Below are 7399 nucleotides of genomic sequence, written 5' to 3'. Positions count from 1 at the left end.
ATGTCAGTGTTTGTAATCGGCGGATTATGATGCCTTATACAGTGGGAAAAATTTAGTTTTTGTCGGTATTTTAGCAATGCCTTTAGATATTTAAAATTAATATTCTATATGATAAATAACTAGTTATTTATTTCTTCTTAATGTGCCGTGTCCAATTTTAAATATAGGTAGGTCTTCCTGCATCGTGTATGATCTTTTTATGCATTTGCGAGAAGTATTCGAACTTTCCGCTGAAGACTTTTTACATCCGGTTTTGACCACTAGCTAAGTTTTTTCGTTAATCACATAAAAACTCTTTATCAACCATAAACTTCGAGTTTTTATCGAAGTTAATCAATTTCTTTAGTTATAAAAAAAACGTTTCTTGGCTTATTTCAGATGCCCCTGAAGATGATCTAGGGATCGAAAGTACTTGGGCAAGATTAAATTAAACTGTGCTCGATATATGCCTTTTATCTGATCAAAGTTCAAATATTAATTAGTTAAATATTTAATTTTTATAATACCGAGTTTAAGAGATGTCCATTAATAAAATACGGTAGTTATGACTTTTTTGCCTTACAACGCATTTTTCAATGTTAAGATGAAGTAATCATTCGGAGGACCATTTGAATATTACGTCAAGATGTTGAAGAACTTGTTGGTTAACATTGGGATTTGCATATAATTTCAGCGTAAATGGAAACCTTAAGGGATACAATGAGCAAAAAATCACTGGTGTAGACACAAAAGAGTAGTGGTACAAGTACTGATCCTTGTGGAACTGCGCTCTTGACTGGTTTATTGTACAGTTTTCTGTTTTACAATTATTTAGATCCTGTTCGTCTTTTCTCGTCATTGAATTCTTGGTGTTTTACTTATTTCTTAACAAACTCTTGTCTATTTTTTTTTTAATTTCTGCTTCCTCAACTATAGTCCATTCAGTAGAAAAGATCCTTCATCAAGAGATAGCTATTAAATTGAGACTTCTATAAACCAAACATCTCCCATATTATCAATACATTACGGAGAGTATGCTTGAGAATGACAACTTCAAGCTATAATGTGAATGCGTTGTGCTCACAGATCAAACAGTGGCACATAATAGAACAGATTTTATACTAGTTTTTTACTTTTAATTTATTTACTTCAGAAAGAATTGATCGGCTTTCTAACCGACTTACAGCGAAGAAAACAGAGATGGTCCTCTTTACCAGGAAAAAAAGAATCACGGGCTTAATACCCTCAAGGATTCTAAACTACAGTCTAAACTTTTCTGACGAGGTGAAGTACCTTGGTATTACCCTTGACAGGAAGTTAACATGGAACTCACACTTAGATGGTAGACCTAAAAGAGCATATATTGCCCATGAGCAGTGTCGACGAACAGTCGGACGCACCTGGTGCCTTTCGGCCAGGGTGATCGCCTGGGTCTACACTGCTGTCATTAGGCCAATGCTAACTTACGGAGCTACTGCTTGCGTACCAAAAGTGCTACAGGCAACAGCGATTAACAAACTAAACCATTTTCAGCGGATGGCTTGCATAAATATAACAGGTGCCATGAAAACAACACCAACTGCTGCAATGGAGTTGATCATTGGCATCACGCCTCTAGATATATATGTTAAAGAGGTGGCGCTAGTGACAATGATGCGACTGCGCTCAGCTGGTGCAAACCTTGATGTAGGAATGGGACAATTGAGAACTCGTTTCTGGCGGGTAGAGCTGGATGCGCTACCACTGCCATAGGCAGGCTGCGACTCAATTGAACCAAAGTTTGTCTTTAACAAACCCTACATTATCGAAACAACACAGTATAGGGAGACAAACGTGGCAAATGCCTATTGCATATACACCGATGACTCCAAAAGGAAAGAACGCTCAGGGTGCGGGATATACTGCAGATCACTGAACATAAGAATAAAGGATGGTAATACCATCATCCTGAGGTGGGTTAAAGGACATAGTAGGAATAAAAACAACCACATTGCTGACCATTTGGCTAGAAAGGCGGCAGGCCTAAGACTTTTAGGACCTGGGGATCTTTTTGGTTGGTCAACTACAACAATCGCGGAAATTGTCAAATGTCACTCCCATACGCAAACCGTAAAAAGATGGAAAGAAGGGCAAGGATGTAAACTTGCCAGGGTAATACTAAGTAACCTTGAAGAGTCAGCATCAAAGAAGTACTTGGGAATGATCAGGAAAAACCTACGTTTGACAGTTGGTTTTTTAACGTCATTGTCAACTAAGCAAACACCTCCACACACTGGGACTAGCAGACACACCTCTATGTGGGAAGTATTAACGAGAAGACGAAACTGTAGAGCATGTTCTATGTGAATGCACGGAGTTATCGTTAATACGAGAGTACGCGTTCGGCGAGTCCTGGCCCACAACTGCCCACATAAGAGAGATGTCTCCTGCTGATTTGTCCACCTTCCTAGAAATAGCAGGATGGACAATGAGCTAAGGACGACAGCTCCCTGGGAGGATGCACAACGAGTTAATTGTGGCCTAAGTGCTGTGGTGCTGTGAAACTTAACTCGCACTCCCTACTCTACAGATACAGAAGTCTAACCGACTTAAATCGGAGATCTGGGGGAATAAAGAGATGGAGAACAGACCTGCTGGAAATTTAAAAGAATCTTCTGAATGACTAAATTACCTTCCGCATACGCATACGCCTACGCATCGTGGCATTACTGCAATAGTAAATGTTTTTTGTTTGCATTACCACTTAAACAATTTACATTTTCAGAACATTAGGAATCGTATTGATTTTATCAGAGAGTAGTTTACAAAATGCATCTTTATTTCTTCTTTTTTTATCACAAACCCTTTTCCTAGAACTTTGTTATTATTAATAACGTACTCTATGTCCATCACAACTATGAATTTGAAATAATTTTCGCAATAATATTTCGTAACATTTTGTTAAGCTTATTCAAGATGACATTTTAAAGAAACATTAGATAAATATTGCAACAGGTAGAATAAATGATACATGGATTTAATCCTCACTTAAAGAACAGCAAATTTAAAAAACTAAATTTATGCATACGAGTGAGAAAGAGTGTTAGCGAAAGTAGAATAAATGTATCTATCAGGAATTAAACATTTCTTTAATTTTACATTTATAGATACAACAGGAGTTATAGCGAAAGGAGCGAGTTTCTTATTAGAAATAGCATAATATTTTCGGTATTTTTGTATATAAATAAAAAAATATATCTTAGACTTTTACAAATATTCTACTTTGATATAAAACAGCTTTGATGTAAAATAATTAAGGAAGAAGAGATTCAACCCTGTAGAATTTTTTCATTTCTTTATCTTGGATGATTTACTACTCGGTATATTTTATCCATTGAAGGCCAAAAAACGTAAGTAATTTTTTTTCTAATTTTTAGTACCTACTATACCATTTTTCTTAGTGGTAAAGTTAAATTAAAAATTATTATATTAAGGGTGCCATAGGAACGTGATGCATTCGTCTTTTAAAACTATAACGTAGAAATAATTATGCACCTGGTTCTATATTGGAAGTTATGACTCTTTTATAGCTAATTTAAATTGCAGTAGGTGTACAACTGCCTTTCCGTTCTTCATAACAATAATTCGAAGAAAACCGGCACGAGTCTGACATTTGATACTGTTACATGCATATGGTTTACAAAACAATTTTGAAATTGAATTGGTTGGTAAATTGAATTTCGTCTACCTTATGATGTAAACGGTAGCATATCCAATGTTAGTATTATAGACATAAATTTATTATTTTCAGATAGATATTATATATTTCAGGAAGATATATAAAAAAAATTACAGTAAATTTTTGATTATAATAATGATTTTTATGGAACGGATATCGAAGAAGAGCACAAAATAAAAACAGAAGCTATACATTAAGCTGCTAAGGAAGCAATATGTATGGCAGAGAGGTGTAAAAAAATCCATTATGGGCGACTGAAGAAACAAAACAAGTTTATAGGGAAAAGAACAAAAAATACAAAAGATAGTTAAACCTAAAAACAGAAACAATATAAAAGAATATAAAAAATTAAAAAGACAAGTACAATGAATATGCATTAATATAGAGAAAAGTATGAAGATCATTAAGAAAGATGGAAACAGATCTTATTATGAAAAGTTCTCGGCAGAAAGTAGTACAAGACAACATCGCAGAATGCATTAGAACTTTATATTGACTCGAAAAAATCTACATAGGAAGTATGGACCATTCGGAAGTATATGAAGATGTATATGAAGATGTGATCAGTTAATAAAACATTAAACGGTATTATTTAATAGATTTATTAATAAATGTATGGAGGATTGTCGGTTAACAGCACTTTAAATAGACTCAGACTTTCAGACTCTCATACAAAGTTTTGCAAGGTACTGAAGAATATACTTGAACTGGCAATGGTACTACAGATAAGTGAAGATCAAAGTGGTATTAGATTCGGGAGGTTTTGTGTTAATAATCTCTTTATTTTTATTCTTCTTCTTCTTCCTTTTTATATGTACGCTTTAAAGCCTGTTTCTTCTTCAATATTAGCCTCCTAAATTGTTTAAATTATCGCACTATCTTGTTCTTGGTCTGCCGATACTTCTTCGTTCATTTGGTGACTTATCTCGTGCTATTCGTACTATCCTATCCTCTGAAATTCTACTAATGTGTTCGTTTCACTCCTGTTTCCGTTTTGTTTCCCATCCATTTATGTCTTCTATATTGCATGTTCTTCTTATGTTTTTGCTTCTCTCCCTATTCAACAGACTTTTCTCTGATATTCGGCGAAGTATTTTCATCTCTGTTGTTTCTAGTAGTCGTCTCGTTTTAGATATGTCTTGTATTGTCTCCGACGTGTATGTTAATATAGGTTTAATTGCTGCTTTATAGATTCTTGTTTTTGTGTCTTGTCTTTTGTTCTTCCAGATTGTGTCATTAAGAGATCCCGCTACTTTACTTGCGTTTAAGATTTGTTGTCGTACTTCTTCTTCAATATCTCCGTAACTAGTTATATCTATTCCCAGATATCTAAACCTTGCTTCCTGCTTTATTATTTTCCCATCAATTTCGATTTTACATCGTAGTGGGTATTCAGATGTTGTCATATATTTGTTTTTTTCTGCTGATATTATCATATTGTATTTCTTGGCTGTTGTATTGAAGATGTGTGTTAATCTTTTAAGCTCGTCTTCTGTCTCGGCGATTATTTTTATTTATTTATTTATTTGATACACGTGGCCTGCGTAGCGCAAGCGGTAGGATGCTTGCCTCGCATGCCGGTGGTCCGGAGTTCGAATCCTACCGCCGGCAAGAACAACTAGACATTTTTAAAAAAATGTCTATAGGTCTCAGGTCGACTCAGCCTGAATAAAATGAGTACCTTGGGTAAAACCAGGGGTAATAATAGGCGGTTGAAGCGTAGCACTGGCCATGTTACCTTCCTTGTATACCGTAGGCCCTAGATATAGCAGACTACCCTGCTATACTCCCAAAGCCGCGAAGCGGTATAAAACGGGAGACTATTATTATATTTGATACACGGGATGACCACATTAACAGTTTAAATTAGAATATACAATATCACAGTTAGGATTCAACACGTGAACTTACTTTATAAATATAAAATCAATATCAAAAGTTAACTATATGAGTTAACTAATAATATGACTAGTAATCTTACATACCTAATAAAAAAACAAACAAAATATAACAAGAACAAAATTCGACAATACCAATATCACAAAGCAAGAGATCTTTTTAGCCGAGTTATTGAAAATATCAAAATCGAGATCATTTAATAGCCCCAAGTTTGTATCCAATAGGTTGTGAATACCATAGGTTGTTCTGTGGAAAGGAACATTAAAGTTAATCTGGCTTAACAGATTTGGACAATCAATAAATCCATGTATGATATTATACATAAATATAGCTCCTGACCTATCACAACTGTTCTTGGGTAAGGGTAAAGGTAATTGTTGTTCAATAGGGGAATAATCACGATTTTATCAGTGTGAATATGGTAAGCACAATATCTCAAAAATTTATGCTGGACTCTTTCTAACGTACCAATATCGTTCTGAAAATAGGGTGACCAAGTAATAGAACATTATTCCAAAATAGTTCTAACTAAGCGAAAATACAGTAATCTTATTGAATCAATGGAGAAATACTTGCAATTCCTAGCAACAAAATCGGGAAGTTTAGATGCCTTTATTGAAATAGTGTTTATGTGGTCACAGAAAGTAAGCTCATCGAAAATAACACCCAAATCCCGAATAAAAGAAACATAATTCGGTGGCTGATTATTGATAGTGTAGCTTGTTTCTAAGTTTGTTCTGATTGTACCAATTTTGTAGTCGGTCTAAGTCTTTTTGCAACAAGGCTTGGTCTTTTAGGCTATCTATAACTTTCCAAAATGTCAAATTATCTGCCAACATTAGACATATGCTGTTTAGGAAACTAAAAATGATGTCGTTAACGATAATATTAAAAAGAACTGGAGAAGTATGGCCATCTTCAGAAACTCCATATGTTACTGAGATAGTGTCAGACAGATGACAACCTATCTTAACTCTTTAACTGCTACCAAATATAGAGTTTTTAATCCATTCAACAAACCTGACATGAAAGCCTATATTAGTTAATTTGCCCAAAAGTATTTGGTCATCTACACGATCAAATACTTTGAAAAAATCTATGTATATTGCATCTGCCTGTTTATGGTCTTCCATTTGAGATAATATATTAGATTGATAGCAAACCAACTTTGTTGTAGTGGATCTTTTGCTATGAAAACCATGTTGTGATTGAGATATTAAACATTTATAGAACCAAGGTAGTTGCTATGCTCTAAGAGCTTAGAGATTGCAGATTGTATACAAATGCTAGGATAATTTTCAATGTCGTCTTTCTGACAATTTTTAAATATAGGAACAACATGACTAGCTGTTCATGCAAAAAAAAGCATACAGATTTTGCAGAGATCCATTAAACAATATAAAAAAAGCATTACAAGAGTATAGACACACTTTTGTAATAAAAAATTAGGCACTCTATCTGGGCCAGCAGTAAGCTTATTGGGCAGTTTACTTATGCCATTAAAAATATCAGTCATGGTAATCTTTGAAAAAAAAATATTTGTACTAAAGTTGCTATTTAATGGATCGATAAGTACGTGATGATAGGTCGTACTCGAATTTACAAGAAGTGCGAATTCCAGATGAGTGACACTCAATTCGTATTTCGAAACGGATTGGCAACACGAGAGGCTCTTTTTGCTTTAAATGTGTTAACGCAACGATGCAGAGACATGAATGTAGATGTATATGCATGTTTTATTGATTATTGAAAAGCATTTGACTGCGTTAACCATCAAAAGATGATCGAAATTCTGAGAACAAC

This window comes from Diabrotica undecimpunctata, chromosome 7, assembly GCF_040954645.1.
Source record: "Diabrotica undecimpunctata isolate CICGRU chromosome 7, icDiaUnde3, whole genome shotgun sequence".
NCBI lineage: Eukaryota > Metazoa > Arthropoda > Insecta > Coleoptera > Chrysomelidae > Diabrotica > Diabrotica undecimpunctata.
This window is presented reverse-complemented; position numbering follows the sequence as displayed.